This window comes from Triturus cristatus, chromosome 6, assembly GCF_964204655.1.
Source record: "Triturus cristatus chromosome 6, aTriCri1.1, whole genome shotgun sequence".
NCBI classification, from domain to species: Eukaryota; Metazoa; Chordata; class Amphibia; order Caudata; family Salamandridae; genus Triturus; species Triturus cristatus.
In genome coordinates this window covers 578114589-578137273 of record NC_140589.1, presented here as the reverse complement: position 1 = coordinate 578137273, position 22685 = coordinate 578114589, and positions in this window count along the sequence as shown.

Below are 22685 nucleotides of genomic sequence, written 5' to 3'. Positions count from 1 at the left end.
GTACCAACACAGACTACGAGGCAGACGGGTCCGAGGCTGAGCTCCCAGAGGGGGCGGAGGCTGCTCCCACAGGTGAAAGCAGCAGTACATCTCTCACCGCCCCCTCCATTCCCATCACCGCCCTCCCACTTGCTCGGGTCCCTTCTGTCCGTGCTAGGCCACATCGTTTCTCCTTCGTGCCAGGCACCGCACCCCCTGCCCCTGTCCCCCCTGCTGCCCTCACTGCCGAGTCTGTGGACATTCAGCGGCAGTTGCAAGTTGGGCAGACATCGATCCTGACTGTCCTCCATGGCCACACTAGACTGCTGACCCAGATGGTGTCGTACATGGAGGGCATGTCATCAGCGATGTCTGACCAACGGATGTTGTTGAGGTCCCTGGACTAGTCACTAATGGCAGTAGCGAGTCACCTGCAGCGCTGCGTCCCCCCCTACCCCTGCCCCATTCACAGGTCCCACACCCATGCCTGTCCCAAGCACACCAAGACATCCACACACACGCACCCCACCAGACAGAAGCAGCACACCACCACGTAAGGGCAAGCGCACACCTCCTGACACGCACACTCAGGGGGAAGCAGGCACACCCACTAGGTCTGGGGCACACAGGCAGGCACGCAGCCACAGTCCTCGTCCACATGACTCACTCCCCAGTCCCTCCGATGTCACTCCCCTTGGCTCCCCTGCCCCAGATTCGGAGAAGGAGGCCTACTTTGCTGGGCTGGGCCTCAGACCCACTAGTTCACCTGGACGCAAACGGTCAAGGCACTCCACGGGTAGGGGAGTTAAGTCCCCCAGCCCGTCCACCACCTCCCCCAGTAGCGCTGCAACCCATCCCTCCGACCCCCCCTCCTAGGGGCCTGTTTTTTCTCTGGGTGCAGGGGAGACGCTTGAAGAACTGGCAGAAGTGTGCAGCGCCGAGCTCGCCTCCACCTTTGGCGCGGCCCCACCCCCTGTGGTGGAGTCGTCCGTCCCTGCACTCACCACACCTACCCTTCCCCCTCCTGTCCCTGCGGTGCCTGGTCCTTCCCCACATGATGCGTCCCCCCCAGTCGACGACACTGTCTTGTGATGTGCAGGCAAGCTAGGGGAGACGCATGGCCATGTGTCCCCCCCCCCAAGGACTGATGATATGGACTGGCCAATGGCCTTTGTGAATAGTCTCGTTTACACATTATTATTTTCATGCTGAATAAAGCATTTTATTTTTCGTTTGAAAAGTCTTGCATTTCAGGTATTGATGTTGATGCTGATGCTACAGGTGTTGGGGTTGTGGGCATGTGTTCTGTTTCAGGGAAATGTTGTAGTCTGCTGCTCATGGAGTGGAACCTGGTATCTGCGTGCCATCACAAGGTCTCTGCAAAGATTCTTTGTCGTGTATGCTCTTTGTGTTTGGAGACATTGTCCCAAGGAGTGTTCCTTCCTCTGTGGCACCTGACATCTCCCCTGCAGAGAGTTGCACAATTGTTGTGTTGCCCTGTGTCTACATGTCCTTTGTTGGTGATGGATCCCTTCAAATCTGGCCATGCCTGCTCAGCAATGTGTCCGGCTGCATCGTCTGTGCCATCCTTGGTACTCACTGTACTTGTGTATAGAGTATTTTGCCATGCCTTCATGGATAATTTGTCCTTTTTCCGCACAATGCATGTGTGTAATCCCAGCCTAGTACGCATATGGTACTTGTTCTGCTGGGTATTTGAACACCTGACTCACAATTGTGGCCATTGTATCTGTGGGAACTCCACCCTATTCCTTCCATGACAGACAACATCTTGGTGGCTAGCCCAGCACCTGAACATTCCTATCAGTCCTGGGATGTGCGTGACAGTGTGTGTTCTCTTTGGCTCTCTTAGTTTATTAGGCAGTGACATGACTATAAAGTCTTGTGGCATGATCTCAGTGTTTGTATTGTGCTGCATCTGCCAGGGGTGAGTATGCATGTGTTATTTGTCCTCACACCCACATGTGGTGTGTCATGCAGTGGGAGAAAGACATCCATCCTCCTGGGAGTGGGACACTGCTGTCAGTGATGTGTTGTTATGGCACTATCATCATTGTCCTAAGTTAGGGATACGTACATTCACCCATGGAGCTGTGGTCATCTGATAATGATGTCCACTGCTGGGAGTCCTCTGCACCCACCCCCATGTCTCTGTCCACTGCTGGGAGTCCTCTGCACCCACCCCTCATATGTCTGGGCACTGCTGGGAGTGATGGGCACCCACCCCTTATATATCTGGGCACTGCTGGGAGTGATAGGCACCCACCCCTCATATGTCTGGGCACTGCTGGGAGTCCTCTGCACCCACCCCTCATATGTCTGTGCACTGCTGGGAGTGATAGGCACCCACCCCTCATATGTCTGGGCACTGCTGGGAGTGATAGGCACCCACCCCTCATATGTCTGTCCACTGCTAGTAGTGATATGCACCCACCCCTCATATGTCTGGGCACTGCTGGGAGTGATAGGCACCCACCCCTCATTTGTCTGGGTACTGCTGGGAGTCCTCTGCACCCACCCCTCATATGTCTGGGCACTGCTGGGAGTGATAGGCACCCACCCCTCATATGTCTGGGCACTGCTGGGAGTGATAGGCACCCACCCCTCATATGTCTGGGCATTGCTGGGAGTCCTCTGCACCCACCCCGCATATGTCTGGCCACTGCTGGGAGTGATAGGCACCCACCCCTCATATGTCTGGGCACTGCTGGGAGTGATAGGCACCCACCCCTCATATGTCTGGGCACTGCTGGGAGTCCTCTGCACCCACCCCTCATATGTCTGGGCACTGCTGGGAGTGATAGGCACCCACCCCTCATATGTCTGGGCACTGCTGGGAGTGATAGGCACCCACCCCTCATATGTCTGTCCACTGCTGGGAGTGATATGCACCCACCCCTCATATGTCTGGGCACTGCTGGGAGTGATATGCACCCACCCCTCATATGTCTGGGCACTGCTGGGAGTGATAGGCACCCACCCCTCATATGTCTGGGCCTCTGCACCCACCCACCCACCCACTTGCACCCTTGCTGTGGTACACTGCTGTCCTGGGCAAACACCACCCCCAAATTTACAGCTGATGTGCTGCACCAAGCTGTACGCCTACATTCGTGGCGTGTGTACGCCTTGTATCCATCATGTATACGCGTGTACGGCCCGTACCCACGCTCTGGGGGTGTGGGTACGGGCCGTACACGCGTACCCCTACATCACCACTACAACGGTGGTACGGCCCGTACCCACGCTCTGGGGGGCGTGGGTACGGTCCGTACCACCATTGTAGTGGTGATGTAGGGGTATGCGTGTACGGACCGTACCCATGCTCTGGGGGCGTGGGTACAGTCCGTACACGTGTACCCCTACATCACCACTACAATGGTGGTACGGCCCGTACCCACACTCTGGGGGGCGTCGGTACAGTCCATACCACCATTGTAGTGGTGATGTAGGGGTACGCGTGTACGGACCGTACCCACGCTCTGGGGGCGTGGGTATGGGCCGTACCCGCATACCCCTACATCACCACTACAATGGTGGTACGGACTGTACCCACGCGCTTAGGGGCGTGGATACGTCCCGTACCACCATTGTGGTGGTGACGGGTACGCGTCCACGTCCACTTCCGTTGTGGCGGGACGTGGGATTGGTGGACACGCCCCCCGAAGTGACCAGACTATGGGGGTAATTGATGTGCAGGATGTATTAGTATTTTGTGGGGTGTGGGTTATGTTTCCTGCCCCTTTCACCCCCCCCTTTGCCCCTGGGGGTTGTTCTGACCTTCTGCGGCATCTGCGTCGGTTTCTGAACACGAGGTCGTAGGCTATGAGGGCCGGGATGACGCGTAGGTTGGGGTCCATCGCTGTCCGTCGCGTACCGGTGCTCCTTCTTCGCGTCTTCCTCAATTGGCCGGCAGTTTTTGGCTCCCGTAAAAAAGGCTACGTGCGGAGTGACGTCGGCACGAATCGTACTTGCTGGTCCGTAAAACGCTGCCTGACTCCGTCCGGACGTCGCGTATGCGCCGTCCAGAATCAGATTTGTATGTATTTTTTTGCTGGTTGGTGTTTTTTACGACTCGTACGGAAATGGTATTTCTGTGCGAATCGTACTTGCGAGTTCGTAAGGTGTTTTTCCTGGGTACGAGTCGGACGGAGAAAACGCTCCGTACGACCATTTGTACCCGGGTTTTACCGGTTCGGAATCGGCACCTTATTGGTATTTATAATTAATCACTTATTAAATATTTTGTAATTGGTAATAATTTTAAATGATTTTGTATTGGTATTAATAATTAATTTATTTTTATTTAAATATTAAATTGTTACTTTCTCTAATGTTGCACTCCCTGGAGTGGGAATAGTAATTTTTACCCCTACGCTATCCAATGCTTTCCCTACTGTTGCACTCACTGGAGTAGGAATAGTAATTTTTACCCCTACCGCTATCCAATGCTTTCCCTACTGTTGCACTCACTGGAGTGGGAATAGAAATTTTTACCCTCCCGCTAGCCAACGTTTTCCCTACTGTTCCACTCACTGGAGTGGGATTAGAAAATGTTTACCCCTACGCTATCCAACGCTTTCCCTACTCTTCCACTCTCTAGAGTGGGAATAGTAACTTTTTACCCCTACGCTATCCAACGCTTTCCCTACTGTTGCACTCTCTGGAGTGTGAATAGTATTTTTTACCCACCCGCTATCCAACGTTTTCCCTACTGTTCCACTCACTGGAGTGGGAATAGTAATTTTTACCCCTACACTATCCAATGCTTTCCCTACTGTTGCACTCTCTGGAGTGTGAATAGTAATTTTTACCCCTACACTATCCAACGCTTTCCCTACTGTTGCACTCTCTGGAGTGGGAATGATAATTTTTACCCCTACGCTATCAACGCTTTTGCTACTGTTGCACTCACTGGAGTGGGAATAGTCATTTTTACCCTCCCGCTATCCAACGCTCTCCCTACTGTTGCTCTCACTGGAGTGGGAATTGTAATTTTTACCCTCTCGCTATCCAACGCTTTCCATACTGTTCCACTCACTGGAGTGGGAATGGTAATTTTTACCCTTATGCTATCCAACGCTTTCCCTACTGTTGCACTCACTGGAGTGGGAATAGTAATTTTTACCCTCCCGCTATCCAACATTTTCCCTACTGTTCCACTCACTGGAGTTTGAATAGTAATTTTTACCCCTACGCTATCCAACGCTTTCCTTACTGTTCCACTCACTGGAGTGGGAATAGTAATTTTTACCCCTACGCTATCCAACGCTTTCCCTACTGTTGCACTCACTGGAGTGGGAATAGTGATTTTTACCCTCCTGCTATCCAACGCTTGCCCTACTCTTCCACTCACTGGAGTGGGAATAGTAATTTTTACCCTCCCGCTATCCAACGCTTTCCCTACTGTTCCACTCACTGGAGTGGGATTAGTAATTTTTACCCCTACGCTATCCAGCACTTTCCCTACTGTTGCACTCACTGGAGTGGGAATAGTAATTTTTACCCTCCCGCTATCCAACTCTTTCCCTACTCTTCCACTCACTGGAGTGGGAATAGTAAATTTTACCCTCCCACTACCCAACGCTGATGTTAAAAAAAAGTAGGTATTATATATATTATTTAATATTTTTTACATTTTTACATTAATTATAAGTATGTTTTAATTAATTATATTAATTGTTTAATTAAGTTAACATTACTTTTAACATATTTAAAAAATTTGATATTTTTTACAAACTATATTTTAAACAGCGATATTTTGTCTTCGATATTTTTGTACTTACCTGTTTGAAGATAGGCAGACAATATTTTGTCCATCGATATTTTGTCAACGATATTCTGTCCAGACGATATTCTGGTCGTCGATATTATGTCAGTGATCCTAGAGTATTACATTCTGACTGACAGTCTGACTAATTGAGCCCATCAGAAGCATCGGTCGGTCCATCTGCCCGCTGCCGGTCCGTCCAACATCATAATCTGGCCCCAAGTTTCACTCACTTCCTTCAACAAGCCAGAAGCCAATAATTTGCCGATAATAATAATCTTTTTAAAAAATCACGCCCTAAGCCATAACATTAGCAAACCACCAAAGCGGTGAGTGGACCTTACAATTTTTAACTCCAACAGGCTGTTACCTTTCTCCACAGACTAAAACAATTAACACAGTTATCTCATTATCTTTCCAAGCTAACCTAGAAAGTCTACAATGTCATTGATTTGAGAACACATTCACTTATACATTTTTCTTTCTCCTTCTTTCAACAGATTTACCAGCAATGGCTTCATTGCGGCAAGCAAATTATGTGAAATCACTTATTTGAAATAAGCTTTAAAAGTATGTTGGGTAGCTATATTGTAAGGAAAGATTAACTGTATCAAGGAGTCACTGGAAGTGTGTGCAATCGTTCTATTGCTATTGCACGGGCAGAGCAGTTACTCTGGAAGATACCATGGTTAGGACAACTGAGTATAACCACACTGCCTCTGCAATGAAAGGTGAAGTACGAGAAAATGTACAACAAATAACATTTCTAGTACGAACCTTCAATGAGCCCTGTGGTTCAATTTTGTGGGAGGTAGCACAAAACATTCCCATACATGTTGCTAGTAGCATGCCCACTATACTCAACCTTAGAAGAATGGTTCAGATGCAGAAACTGGCAAGTAATTCCCACTGAGTAACCCCCAAACCTATGGAGATATTAACATCTCTCCTCAACTAATTGTAACTTTCGCAAATGAACCTTTCCTCCTGCATGACAATGAAAAACTATAAAAAAGTTTCTTAGGGAGTCATTCTGATGGTGGTCAGAGCCATCAGATGCAGTTTGACTGCCACCTGCTACTGCGGTCTGACTGATGCATTACAATGTGTGCAGTCGGAGGCAGCAGGGGGAGGGACAGTTCGACACTTTCAAACGGGCTCAAGGAGCCTGTAGGACCATCGGAGGGTCAGTAATCCCTCCAATAGAGGTGGTGCCATCTCAGGCACCGCCGTAGGGATTACAATGTTCCTTTCCGCCTGCCCTTTCATGGCATTTAGGCTGCCATGAAAAGGCAGGTGGAAAGTGGTGTTTCCCCACTGGCTGTCTGCTATGGGGCCTGGGGGAGCACCTCTGCTGCCCCCTAAATATCCCTGCACAATGTGTCAGGCATGCATGGTGCCTGCCACACGGTGCAGGGATGTTTTTAAAGTGTATAATTTCTATTACAGCTTGTGCTGCAGCCCTCAGCACAAGCCACAATAGAAAATATACACTTTACGACCGCCATGAGGTGGTCGTATTGTAATGAGGGCAGGGGGACCGCCAACTCCTTGTCGGGCTATCCCTCTTCCACTACGGTGCCGGTTGGGCAAGAGTCCGACTGGTATCGTAATGATGCCCTTAATTTTTAGCACATCCCATAACTGAATTACGCTGGAGAATAGTCCAGTTTGAATAATGGATTGCACATTTAAGACAACACCCCATCCATTCACCCAAAATTTTACTATTGATGCCAGCATCAATAACACAACTGTCCCATTAGTATATACCTTACCAGTGGTCAAATCCAAAACTATCAATAAAAGTTATAAAAAAGTGATAATAGATTTTGAATTGACGATGATTAATACAGTCACAAAAGTGTACCCAAATTCAAGGATGTTGTATTCATTTTTGTCAGGCGTATTGGCTGAAAATTTAAAAAATCATCCTTGGTTGAGTACAATTTGGCAAGCAGTAAGCTACAAAATGAATTAAGGAAATTAACCACTTTGGGGCCGATTCCGATCCGGGTCGGAAAGCACTCCGACCGAGTCGGATCCGGAGTGTTTTCCAACCGAGCCGGACCCCTACAGTCCGACCGAGTGAGTACGATGCGCACGTATGCTGTTGGACTCGGTTCGGTCGGACTCCCATAGAAGTCAATGGGACCCAGTTGCACGACGCATACATGCGCTCCCACTGACTGAATGGGTAAGTTTTGAACAGGTGCGCCCCCTACAGTGGGTACGTGTCGGTGCCATACGCACCGTACATGCCTGTGTTGGGGAGACCCATAGGTTTCCCCTGTGTCCGAGTCGTAGGGCTACAGGTGTTAGGGGGTCCGACACGGACCCCCGAAGTCCGACACCAGGAGCTTTTGCGAGCCAGACACTCCGGCTCGCACAGGCTGTCCGACGCATGCATCGTACTGGCTCGGTTGTAAATCGCATCCATTGCACGCCACGGTTAGATTCCGACCGAGACGTACGGAGCGGTTTGGATCCGGAAACGACTCGGTCAGTGAATCTCACGTAGCTCGCATCGTACTTGCTCGCTCGTACAGCTGTACGAGTCGGCCGGAAAACACGCATACGGCTCATAGTTTTTCCAGCCGGATCGTGTTCGGTGCCCTTCCGGCCCTGATCGGAATCGGCCCCTAAATGTTTTGCACCACCTGACAGTGTAGATGAGTTCCACACTTCAATTACTGAATCAGAATTTTTTACACAAAATGAAGATAGATTGGCAGCATTTCTAAATTACTTTGAACATATGTGTATTGGCTGTCTAAGCAGGTCAGGTCGCAGGGGAAGCTAAGGTTTCTCATTGAATGGTGGACCTGCTACACGAACTGTTTAGAGGATAGTGAAAAACTAAAAATGCCATTGAGTGAAGGCACAATTCCTTCAACAAAGCAATTGACAAACATCACCCAATCCTCTATCATTTCTCAGAAATTTTGAAGATGGAACAAAGTTTCCAAAAAATGAGACGTGCACAATCACTGTCAGGGAGCCTGAACCCACGTGTGTCCAAAAAAAGTAAAGAATTGTCTTAAAGACTATTGGGAAAAATTCAACAATTTTCGTTGATGGTGGCTACTTTGACAGTCTTGCATATCTTACACTTCTAACCCTAACTAACCGCTACCTACGTTACTTGTCAGTTTTAAATCCACAATACAATTAGTTTGAAATGTTAGCAATTGTTTTAAATTCCAAATTTAATGAATGATGGGCTTCCTACCTGAAACTATTTTTCTACTTTCAACCCTTGGTGACGTTTTAAATCCAATTGCCGCCAACAGTCTCCATCTCTCATAAATCCCATTTCTGTATAGTTAAACCACATCCTTTCAAAAATAATGTGTTCTAACAAGTGATTTTTCAACAGCATCCATCTCTGTGTAAGCACCATCTGCAAAAAGGCATGCTTCAGTATCAAACAAAAGCCAGTGACACCAGTCGGCATGATGGTATGAAAAAATGACCAAAAAGTAAAATTTTCTCCACTTCCAGAAGTCTTCTGTCCTTTCATATCAGTCTGTCCTTTGTGTCAAAAATGAAATAAATTTTTTGAAGATGGCACTCCATTTCCTTGAGTCCAAATACAGTGCTGGTGTCCAATGCATATATTTGTTTTTTCCAATGCAGCATCCACGTGTATTTTTTCTTCTTTTGCTGAAAAGTATGTTTCTGTTTAAAAAAAAAAGTGTCGCAAATAATGTTTCAAAATGTCACTTGTTTTCGAAATCAATTTAACCCCTACGATGCTCATGACAAGCTGGACTCGTCATGGCACACAGTGGTCGTGTGCTCATGACGAGTCCAGCTCGTCATGAAACATTGCTTAGGAAATCCCTCTGGTGCCGGCACCAAAGGGATTCCCTTGAACCTAAAATAGCCTCGGGAGCTGTGGAAGAGCTTCCCCAGCTCCCGAGGCCCCCCCTGGTTTCCCTGAAATGACGATCAGCGTGCACGTCGCGCTGACGTCATTTCAGTGAAACCGAAACTGAAATGAGCCAAGAGGCTCATTTCAGTTTCAGTTTCTATGTGCTCAGTGGGCTATCTCAGCCCCCTGAGCACGTAGAAACTCAGGAGAGGTATCGTTGGAAAAGGGAGAATCTCCCCTTTCCAATGTTTTGGGCACCATTAGTCTTTCTGCCCCCCTAGGGGGTAGATGGGGACAGTAGCCCCCAATCTTCCCCCGGGGGTAGAAAGCCCACTAGACACCAGGGATTTTATAATAATGTATTCATTAGGGGTGGGGCTGCCCAAAAAGGGCATGACGATGCCCCCACCCACCCCAGGCACAAAATTAGTCTTTCTGCCCCCCCAGGGGGCAGGTGGGGCAGTAGCCTCCAATCTGCCCCCCCCCCACGGGGGCAGAAAGCCCACTATACGGCAGGGATTTTGTTTTTGCCCCATTTTTGGGGGGATGGGGGCTGCCCGAAATGGGCACGCCAATGCCCCCACCACCAATACAGCCTTTCTGCCCCCCTGGGGGGTAGAAGGGGCAGTAGCCCCCATCTGCTCCCCCGGGGGGTAGAAAGCCCACTAGACACCAGGGATTTTCTTATGGGGTATTAATTAGGGGTGGGGGTGGCCCAAAATGGGCATGCCGAGGCCCCCACCCCCATTACTGCCTATGGGGCAGATGGGGAAGTAGACCCCAATCTGCCCCCCCGGGGGGGTAAAAATCCCACTAGACGCCAGGGTTAGTTTGGGGCAAATTTTTATTAGGGTGGGGGCATGGGCATGCCTGTTTTGGGCAGCTCCCACCCTAATTAAAATGTGCCCAAAAAAATCCCTGGTGTCTAGTTGGCTTTCTGCTCCCCCTGGGGGGCAGATAGGGGCATTAGCTCCCAATCTGCAACCCCAGGGGGGGCGAAAAGTCCATTAGTCGTCAGGGATTTTTTTTAGGCAAATTTGTATTAGGGTGGGGGCTGCCCAAAACAGGCATGCCCATGCCCCCACACCCTCCCCTGCAAAAATGACAGCCTTCCTGACCCCCCGGGGGGGCAGATGGGGCATCAGCCCCCAATATGCCCCCCAGGGGGCAAAAAGCCCAGTAGACGCCAGGGATTTTTTGGGCCAATTTTAATTAGGGTGGGGGCATTGGCATGCCCGTTTTCGGGAGCCCCCACCCTAATTAAAATTTGCCCCAAAAACTCCCTGGCGTCTGGTGGACTTTTATCCCCCCATGGGGACCATATAGGGGCATTAGCCCCCAATATGCCCCGCCAGGGGGCACAAAGCCCTCTAGATGGCAGGGTTTTTTGGGGGGCAAATTTGAATTTGTGTGGGGCAGCCCAAAACGGGCATGCCCATGCCCCCACCCCCTCCCCCGTAAAAATTACAGCCTTCCTGCCCCCCTGGGGCAGATGGGGCAGTAGCTCTCAATCTGCCCCCCTGGGGGGGCAAAAAGCCCACTAGACGGCCGGGATTTTTTTGGGCACATTTTTATTAGGGTGGGGGCATTGGCATGCCCGTTTTTGGCAACCCCCAACCTAAGTAAAATTTGCTCAAAAAAATCCCTGGTGTCTAGTAGGCTTTCTGCGGGGTGCAGATGGGGGCATTTGCCCCAATATGCACTCCCAGGGGGTGCAAAAAGTCCACTAGTCGCCAGGGATTTTTTGGGGGCAAATTTGAATTAGGGTGGGGGCTGCCCAAAACAGGCATGCCCATGCCCCCACCCCCTCCCCTGCAAAACTTACAGCCTTCCTGCCCCCCCTGGGGGGCAGATGGGGGCATTAGCCGATAATCTGCCCCCCAGGGGGAAAAAAGCCCAATAGACGCCAGGGATTTTTTGGGGCAAATTTTTATTAGGGTCGGGGCATTGGCATGCCCATTTTATGAAACCCCCACCCTAATTAAAATTTGCTCTAAAAAATACCTGTTGTCTAGTAGGCTTTCTGCCCCCCTGGGGGGGCAGATGGGGGCATTAGTCCCCAATCTGCCCCGCCGGGGGGGCAAAAAGCCCTCTAGTCGCCAGGGATTTTTTGGGGGCAAATTTGAATTAGGCTGGGGGCTGCCCAAAACAGGCATGCCCATGCCCCCACCCCCTCCCCTGCAAAAATTACAGCCTTCCCTCACTACATTTTGGGCCCTTGCCTGTCGCGGGTACTTGGGCCTCCCACACAAGTACCATTTTTCTCGTAAGACTTTGGGGAACGTGGGGTGGGTGGAAATGTGTGGATCCACGCAGATTCCAGAACTTTCCACCACAGAAATGTGGGGAAATGGTGTTTTTTTGGACAATTTTTTAGGTTTGCGAGGGATTCTGGGTAACAGACCCTGGTGGGAGGCAGTCAAGTCACCCCATCCTGGATCCCCCTGGGTGTCTAGTTTTCAAAAATATATAGGTTTGCTAGGTTTCCCTGGGTGCCAGCAGAGCTAAGGTTCAAAAACTACAGTTAGGCACTTTGCCAAAAAAGGGTCATGTTTCCCTGCGAAATTGAGGTGTGACCATGTTGCGTTTTGCACCGTTTCCTGTCGCGGGCACTAGTCCAACCCACACACGTGAGGTACCATTTTTCTTGTAAGACTTTAAGGAACGCGGGGTGAGTGGAAATTTGTGGATCCACACAGATTCCAGCACCCATCACCACAGAAACGTGGGGAAAATGGGTTTTTTTTACAATTTCTTAGGTTTGCAAGGGATTCTGGGTAACGGAACCTGGTGGGATGTAGCTAAGTCACCCCATGCTGGATTCCCCTGGGTGTCTAGTTTTCAAAATTGTATAGGTTTGCTAGGGTTCCCTAGGTCCCGGCACACCTATGGTTCAAAAACGACAGCTAGGCACTTTGCCAAAAAAGGGTAATTTTTCACGGCGAAATTGAGGTGTGACCTCGTTGCATTTTGCACCGTTTCCTGTCACGGACACTAGGCCGACTCACACAAGTGAAGTACCATTTTTCTCGTAAGACATTGGGGAACGCGGTGTGGGTGTTAATTTGTGGATCCACGCAGATTCCAGAACTTTCCACCACAGAAATGTTGGGGAAATGTGTTTTTTTGTCAATTTATTAGGTTTGCAAGGGATTCTGGGTAACCGAACCTGGCGGGAGGCAGTCAAGTCACCACATCCTGGTTTCCCCTGGGTGTCTAGTTTTAAAAAATGTTTAGGTTTGCTAGGTTTCCCTAGGTGCCGGCAGAGCAAGTGTTCAAAAACTACAGCTAGACTCTTCGCACAAAAAGGGTTAATTTCCATTGTGAAAATGTGGTGTGTTCACGTTGGGTTTTTAGCCATTTCCTGTCGTGGGCACTATGCCTACCCACACAAGTGAGGTACCATTTTTATCGGGAGACTTAGGGTAATTCATATTTGTTATTACCTATTGATTTTATATGCATTTCTGCCTTCCAAATGAAAGACATTGTGTAAAAAAGAAGTCATTTTGAAAAATGACTGATAAGTCTCATGCTAGTATGAGTATTCCCAATTTCGAAAATGTGCAAATATGTACTGTTTCTAAGCTCTGTAATTTGTTCCAATTTCAGAAATACATAGGCGTCTTTCATACCGATTTTTCCATGTATACATTTTCCCACAATAATTGCTATATACCCGGAACATAATAAAAAACCATTGTAAATTGCTGCTCAGTTTTTGACTCTGGGTTCATCGGATTCTTGATGAACCTACAAGTCCTATAAATCCCCACAACCAGAAAAGTCCAGCGGATGTAACGTATATTGTTTTCAAAGATTCATAATTAGAAGAAGTTACAGGTGAAAACGTTGACACAAAAGACTGTTTTTTTCAACTAATTTTCAATTTTTCCTATATTTAACTGTTAGTTTCTATAAAGAAACCTTGATGGATCTACACAGATGACCCCTTGCTGAATTCAGAATTGTATCTACTTTTCTAAAATGTATAGCTTTTCAGGATCCATTATTGCTTTCATACCCATTTCTACCATTAACTGGAAGAAGGTTGAAAGCACAAAAAATAGCAAAAATAGGCTATGTCCCAGAAAAATGTCAAAACTGTGTAAAAAATGTTGTTTTTCTGACAAAAGTCTGTCATTCCCTAAAAGCTGGGAAAGTTGTGATTTCAGCCCCACAAACCCTTTTTTGATACCATTTGCAGAGAAAAACCCAGACGTTTTCATTTGCAGCCCGTTTTTCCCATTTTTGTCCCCAAAAAAGCAACATTTTGCTGTATTTTGGCTAATTTCTGGGACCCCTCCAGGGGAATCCCCAAACCCTGGGTACCTTTACAATCCCCATGATGTTGGAAGAAAATGACGCAAATTTGGCATGGATACCTTATGTGGTCAAAAAGTTACAGGGGCCTAAGCGCGCACTACCCCAAATAGCCAAAAAAAGGCTTAGCACGGGGGGGGGGGGGGGGGGGGGGGGGAAGGGCCAGCAGCGAAAGGGTTAAAATAACGATAACCTTTTATTTACCCATTATTTTAAACCTGTATTTAAAAAAAATAACTGTCCCGGTGTGATTAAACAGCATTAGCATTTTTGCTATATTGATCTAACTACCTTCCCCCTCTTTGCTTACAATATGCGACTAGAACGATCAGACTGCCCTGGGATCACGAGCACCAGGGATCATTGATCCCTCGGCGGTGGTGCAGCGTTCTCGAAGCTGCAATATGCTTGGCGGGACCGCCTGGGTCCCGCCAAGCATATTACAAGATTCCTCTCCACCACAGTTTTCATGGCAGTGAGCCCGTCATGAAAACAATGAAATAAACAAAGGGCTGTTGACTCAGGGCCATGGGGTCTTGCACGGAGGCACATGGTGTGCCCCCCTGTGTGCATGCACCCTAGTACCTTCATGGCATGGACTGTAGCTGTCTATGCCATGCAGGTACTGATTTTGAAGTTCCCATTCCGGTGCCTATTCCATAGATACCACCGCGGGAACGCCAAAGAACTGCCCGCCAGACAGAAGAAAACTCCTAATCTGGAAGGCGGATCAACCACTGATTTGGAAATGCTATTCCTTATTTTTTTACACGTCTTATCCTGTATGAATAATTCCTGAAATATTTTTTAAAAATCTTCAATAATGTATTCGTTTCAAAAAATTATTACTGTGGTTTTATCTTTTTGTCAATAAAATGTATTATTATGTAAAAATGTTGTTTTTATATTTAGTATTTTAAATAAGCATTATACTAGCAGCTTTAATTTTTTGTAGGATTTTTTAATTCGAGTGGTACAGTTTTAAATTATATAAATATATGTTATTAGTGAATTATAAATATTAATACTCAGGTATTAAAATTAATACCTGAGTGTTAATACACTTACCAAACCCATTACCACTATATCACATGTATCCCATCCCTAAAGGAGAGTGTTTATTCATCTTTAAATATTATTTAAGTTTAATTGTAGAATTAAATTTAAATATTTATCCACTCCTATAAATTAATACTCAGATACTAAAATTCATACCTGAGTATTAATACACTTCTCTGCCCATAAACCATATATTCCTTGCATCCTGTCCATAAGGCTCAGTGTTGTTCTTAAATATTGTTTACGTTTCTATGCAAAATTTACATTTAAGGATTTTACAACCTCCTATAAATTAATACTCAGGTATTAAAGTGAATGCCCATGTACTGATAGACTTCCCATCCATAACCCCAATAGCTCATGTATCCCATCGCTAAAGCAGCATGTTTCAGTATGTTACAATATTATTTAAGTTTACTTGCAAGATTAAATGTAAATATATGTATATTCCTGTAAATTAATGTTGGGGTACTAACATTAGTACCTGGGTCTTAATACACTCCCCCACCCTTAACTCCTCTATTCCATGCATTTCGTCCCTAAAGGTGTGTGTTTCAGTATTTTTAAATATTATTTAATTTTAATTGTACAATTAAATTTAAATACATTTCTATGCCTATACATTAATACTCAGGTATTAAAATGAATACCTGGGCGTTAAGACACTTCTCCACCCATAACCCCTATATCCTATGCATCTCATCCCTACATAAGAGCGTTTCAGTATTTTTAAATATTAAGTTTAATTGTAAAATTAAATTTAAATACATTTTTATTCCTGCACAATAATACTTAGGTATTACAATTAATACCTGGGTGTTATTATACTTCCCCACCCATAACCCCTATATCCTATACATCCCTACCCTATGTGAGAGCGTTTCATTATTTTTAAATATTATTTAAGATTCATTGTAAGATTAAATTTAAATATATTTCTGTTGCTATACATTAATGTTCAGGTACTAAAATTAATACCTGGGTGTTAATACACTTCTCCACCCATACCCTCTATATCCCAGGCATCCCTTCCCTACAAGAGAGTGTTTCAGTGCATTGCAGGAGCTACTACCCTGGAAAAAACCTGTGGTGGCTGTTTAGGCATGGGTTATGGCAGAACTTTCACAAATGTGATTTCTGCAGGTGCACCCTCAAAGCAGGGATGCACTTTCATGAATTACTTTAGAAATGTTCCTTGTGTATGGGGAGAATATGGAAGATTTTGCTTTGAGGACTGTCATGGATACATTGGCATTTCTGGATAGAAAGGCTACTGTTTGAATGATCCTGTAGGGACCGCCTTAAATGGATCTATCCTGCTATTCCATTTACGTTGTGTCAAACCCTGGTGTTCTCAATGGTGGAGATTGTGTTTGGTCTGACTTTGGAACACTACATTCGCCATCACTTTGAAAGAGTTGGAAGAACACAAAGGAGAAAAAATGATAGAAAATCAATTTTGGTGGGATTTAGCAAGATTGCCCACAGCTAAATTAAGCCGTGGGTCTTTTCTGAGTTGACAAGTCACAAAAATGCACCATCAGGTCTATGCAAGACTCCAGCTATGCTGTGAATAGATGTGTATTGCAGAGCACACAAGGGTAGGACGGCCCCACCAGAGGCACTGTAACAAGGAGAAATGGAAGCTTACTGCGATGCACACCATTTCCATGTTCCATACTATGGGGCTTATTAAGATGTCGTTCGGAGTTGCCTCCGACAGACACTGTCTCGGACTTGGGAATGACCGACCTCAGGTCGGCATTCCGAACGCCTGATTACGATGCGACTGAACACTGTTCGGTCGCATACTCCTTATTCTCTATGGGAGCTTGTCTCACGGCCGTAGACCGGCCGTAATACAGGTGCCTTGAGAGAAATGGGTGTGTGTGTAAAACCCTGCACCCTGTGGCAGGCACCCCATGGTGTCTGCCACACAGTGCAGGATTTTACAGAAGGGTACCCTAGGTACCCCCTCGACCACCAACTGCAGATCGAGGAGGCAATGGGGCCCTACTAGAGTGGCACAGAAAGGCTGTGGGAAACCGACATCATAATCCCGACGGAGGAAACGCCGTCCATAGGGGATTACGGTACGGTTCCAACCAGACAGAAGACTCAGAGAGCTGGTCACAACCGATATCGTAATCCAACATCGTAATCCGGCAGTCGGACCACAAACCGATTGTGTCCGTCGGAAAGCCTCTGGCCATGCTTGGAAAGCTTTCGACTAGCGGTCGGAGTCTTTCCGACTGTCATCGTAGCCAGCCCCTTAGTGTTACAATAAACAAGTTATTGTTTGCTAAGAATGCCACTGTTATGCTGCCTAAAGAGATAGAAATGAAGTATAGTGCTAGTTATCCCTTAAATGTATTTCTATGGTCTCGCTACACACAGCTTTTGCTGCCTGTCGCAACCAGCACTGTATCTAGTTCTTAACGTTTACTGAGACTGAGAGTGGGCTTTGGGTCAGCTCTTTGCTAAAACTGGAAGGCTTTCTTCTCTATCTTAGTTCCCTGCTCCTTATTCCATTGCTTTTCTCCCTATTCTGTACAATGTATTGTATTGATTTTTAGGAAGTAGCAGAGATACATGATATCACATTATATCGTTGTATCATTACAGTGAAACATGAGCAAATAAATGTACATCCCTGGCCCAGATGTACCATATGCATTATGATACATTAGGCAGTAAACGTGGAAATAGTCTCACAATTGCTCATATCATTTTATGCTTGCAGGGACAACTTTGGACTCAATAGACAGCTTCTTGAAGTTAAGAACATCTACTCATAAACCTAAAAAATGTGCCTCTCCACAGGGTGAACTCTAATTGGCAGTGTTTCTCTGTATCTCTTTTGGCAAGAAGAACATCCATTTGCACCACTACATGGTATGTATTTCCCCAGAGATTGGGCCCTGCCTATGACCATAGTTGCTAAGAGGTACAGTAAATACTACGGAGGTATTTGAATAAGGCTAAGTGTAGCCTAGCAAATATGGTTGTTTCTCATGGGGACCTCATTGCATTGCTGTAGTTCACATCCTTCAAGGTACAAAGGACGTCTTTCTGCTATTGTCTCAGCACTGTGAAGCAGTCCAGGGAATTGGAGGTGGGAGTTCGGTGTAATCCAAAGGATTCTCCCTTACCTGGATGTTTATTGACCAAAGTGGCCTGTAAGGGATTAAACTCAGGGAGAGCCTGCCTTCATCTTTGCTCTGTAAGTCTCAAAAGCACACCCTAATTGCACGTGTCAATAGAATTGAGATGCATACAGTCCAAATTCTTACTGAAGCATCCTTAATGACTTCATATGGTCTCCGTCCCATGTGTCTCCCAGTCTGGAAAAGCTGATACAATGCCACGCAGAGTTTACTGTGTGAGCTTAATGATAGACCTGCCAGGCTTAGGGAGGTCTTCCCCAAACATTTTGCCTTCCTCCTCCCTTTCTTTTGCTGATCTCATTCTTGCTGGCCTTTGTACTCGGCGTACTTTACCACTGCTGATCAGTGATAAAGTGTGTGTGCTTAGTGATAAAGTGCTCACTCCTTAACACATGGTAATATTGGCTTATCCCCAATTGGCATGTTGAATTTACTCTTAAGTCCCAAGTAAAGTGGTACTATATGTACCCAGGGCCCACTTAACTGGGCCTTTAAACATGTCTCAGGCCTACCATTTCAGAGCCTGTGTATGCAGTTTTAAACTGCCATTACAACCTGGCAAAATAAACCTTTTGCCAGGCCCGAACCATCCTTTTTAATACTTCTAAGTCACCCCTAGGGTAGGCCCTGAACAGACCATAGGCCAGGGTGCAATGCATTTAAAAAGTAGGGCATGTGCTTTTAAGTTTAACATGTCGTGGTAGGAAACAACTTTTAAATTTGTTTTTCAACACTGCTCGGCTTACCTCTTCGATAGGATAAGACTGGACCTACCTTATTACATTGGGGTGTCGATTCCGATCCGTTAAAACCCGGGTACGAATGGTCGGACGGAGCGTTTTTTCCATCCGACTGGTACCTGGCAAAAACACTTTACAAATTCGCAAGTACGATTTGCACAGAAATACCATCACCGCCCGAAAAAGACCGACCGGAAATTTTTTTACATACAAATCTCTTTCGGGACGGCGCACATGCGACGTCCGGACGGAGTCAGGCAGCGTTTCACGGACCAGCAAGTACGATTCACGCCGACGTCACTCCGCACGTAGCAGTTTTTACGGGAGCCAAAAACTGCCGGGAAAGTGAGGACGCTGCGAACAAGGAGCCCCGGCACGCCAGGGACAGCGATGGACCCCAACATACGCGTCAGCCCGGCCCTCATAGCCTACCACCTCGTATACAGAAACCGACGCAGACGCCGCAGAAGGTCAGAACAACCCCCAGGGGCAAAGGGGGGTGTGTGTGTGTGCAAGGGCCAGGAAACATAACCCACACCCCACAAATAACTACAACATCATGCACAGCAATTACCACCATGGACTGGTCACTTCGGGGGCGTGTCCACCAATCCCATGTTCCGCCACAACGGAAGTGGACGTGGACGCGTACCCATCACCACCACAATGGTGGTACGGCACATACCACGCCCACCCCTATGTCACACCAACTACGCCGGTACGGCCTGTACCCACGTCCCAAAGGCATGGGAATGGGCCGCACCCCCAAAGTTGGGGTGCCCTAGGGGTACGGGCCCCACCCAGGCTATCAGCGCGTGGGTACAGCACATACCCCGCCCACCCCTACGTCACACCAACTACACCGGTACGGCCTGAACCCACGTCCCAAAGGCATAGTTACGGGCCGCACTCCCAAAGTTGGGGTGCCCTAGGGGTACGGGCCCCACCCAGGCCATCAGCGCGTGGGTACGGCTCAAACCACGACAGTGGACAGATACATAGGGGTGTGTGCCTATCACTCCCAGCAGTGCCCAGACATATGAGGGGTGGGTGCCCATCACTCCCAGCATTGCCCAGACACCCTCATGTCAAACACCACTAAACAAAGAGAGCCAAAGGAAACACACACTGTCACCCACATTCCACGAATGATAGGGATGTACAGGTGCCGGGGCAGCCAACAAGTCGTTGCCCCCCATGGAAGTGTAAGTGTGGAGTACACACAGATACAATGCCCACAATTGTCAGGCATGTGCCCAAATACCCTGCAGGACACTTAACACATGTGTGTGAGGCAAGGGGGACACACATGCAAAGTGCGGAAAAGGGAAAATGTCCACATGAAGTCATGTCAATATACGCCATACACAAGTACAGTGCCCACCAAGGATGCCACAAACGATGCAGGTGGAGACATTGCACAGCATGCATGGCCAAAGTCGAAGGGATGTTTCACACACCGAGGCAATGTTGACACAGCTCAGCACAACAATTGGGAAACACCCTGCAGGGAAGATGACAGGTGCCACAGAGGAAGGAACACACCTTGGGACAATGTCACCATGCAGTAAGAGCTAACATGACCTACGAATATATGCAGACACCTTGTGATGGCATGCAGATACCAGGGTCCACCACATGAGCAGGACACAACAACATTTACCAGACACCCAACACATCATCACCACCCCAACTCAGGGAGCAGCAGCACCAGCAGCAATACCAGAATAGAAATAGTGTGCAAACGATAAAATAAAAACCACATTCAGCATCTCGAAGAAAAGTAGCCACAGTACACCATTCAACAAGCCCATAGGCCACACCAGATGCGAAGTCCCGGGAGGGGACACATAGGGACGCCTCTCCCCAGGCCCGCCTGCACAGTACACTGTACCATAGCATCCACAGAAGGTGGGGCATCATGTGGGGGGAAGAACCAGGCACCGCAGGGACAGGAGGGGCACGGGTAGGTGTCGTGGGTGCAGGGATGGACGACTCCATTACAGGGGGTGGGGCAGCGCCAAAGGAGGAGGGCAGTATGGCGCTGCACACGGCCACAAGCTCTTCCAGTGTCTCCCCTGCACCCGAAGGCACCACAGGCCCCAAGGAGAAGGGGGGGTCGGAGGGATGGGTCGCAGCGCAACTGGGGGAGGGTGTGGACACGGGGGGGGCTCAACTACTCTGCCCGGGGAATCCCTCAAATGCTTGCGGGGCGGTGTCACACTGGGGCTGAGGGACGGACTGGCCATGAAGGAGAGTCTGTCTGACTGTTGGGCAAGAGAGCCAAGGGGAGTGGCATTGGAGGTAGTGTGTCATGAGGAATGCGGACTCCTACTGTGACATCGTGGCTGTTGTTTTCCCACCCAACCCAGTGCCTCTGCCTTCTCCCCCCTGTGTGTGCGTCACAGGAGGTGTGCGCTTGGCCTTCCCTGGTTGTGTGCTGCCTGTGTCCGGTGGGGTGTGTGCATGGGGACGTCTGGGTGTGCATGGGACAGGCATGGGAGTGGGAAGTGCGGATGGTGCTGGGGTAGGGGTAGGGGGGGACGGAGCGCTGCAGGAGACCCACCGCTGCCGTCAGTGGCGAGTCCATGGACCTCAGCAACATCCGGTGGTCAGACATCGCTGATTACATGCCCTCCATGTACGACACCATCCGTGTCAGCAGTCTGGTGTGGCCATGGAGGACACGTAGCAGCAACGTCCGGGCACCCTGCAACTGGCGATGAATGTCCACAGACTCAGCATTGACGGCAGCAGGGGAGACAGGGGCAGGGGGTGCGGCGCCTGGCACGAAGGAGACATGTTTGTCGTACAACAAACTCCCCTCAGAACCCAGAACCCCACATCCGACTAGCTAAGCGTCCCATTCGATATCCGATGTTGGGCCCGGCGGTCCCAATGCATAGACAAGCCAGAACAAGCGACTTACAACATCCTCAGGAATGGTGGGAATCAGACATACCTGTTCGTCATGATTCACAGATCAGTCCACAACAGAATAGACACAGACAAGGTAAAGTTTAATGAGTACATTCAATGAACCTCGCGTCATAAGATGCATGACTGTGGCCAACATAAGCAGAAAAATGGTTAAGGCCAGAAACATCAGCATTGTTGCAATATCATAGACATTGAAAGGAGCAATCATAAGAAACTGTGGAAACAGCAACCTTCCTGTCGCCAGTAAACTAATAGTAGTATCATTCGACTAATAGAAGCTCCCTAAGCTAGAACGGGGGACCTCCCACCGTACAGATCAGCTCAGTGGAATCACATCACGGTATCATCTAGTCCCATCTCCTGCAAAAGTCCTCCATCACAATGAAACGAAAACGTGCTGCACTGCAATATGGCAAGCACTCGTCCATCATGTATCTGCAGCTGCGTGCATGTAATGGCTAACTAGTGGGACGATCAACCTGCACACAACAACATGCACCGTCTAGTCACCCTGACTGTGTGTGTACACAATGTACAGTACAAGCTCGCTGCTCACTGTGAAGGATGTCAATCAACAGACAGTCCTCATGTGAAGTAAACTCGAGTAGGCATTTCAAAAGTAATAACACGCAACCACAGTGTCGCGTGCAAAAGCAGAAAAAGTGGCAAGATGGCTTACTGACAACTAACGTGGTGGTGCCAAATTAGCATTGTACATAGGGAGATAGGAATCGTCACTACACCCCCCCTTGTTCGTACCACTAACCACTGGGGGCGCAAAATCGAGAACGCAGAGTTCAAGTTTGATA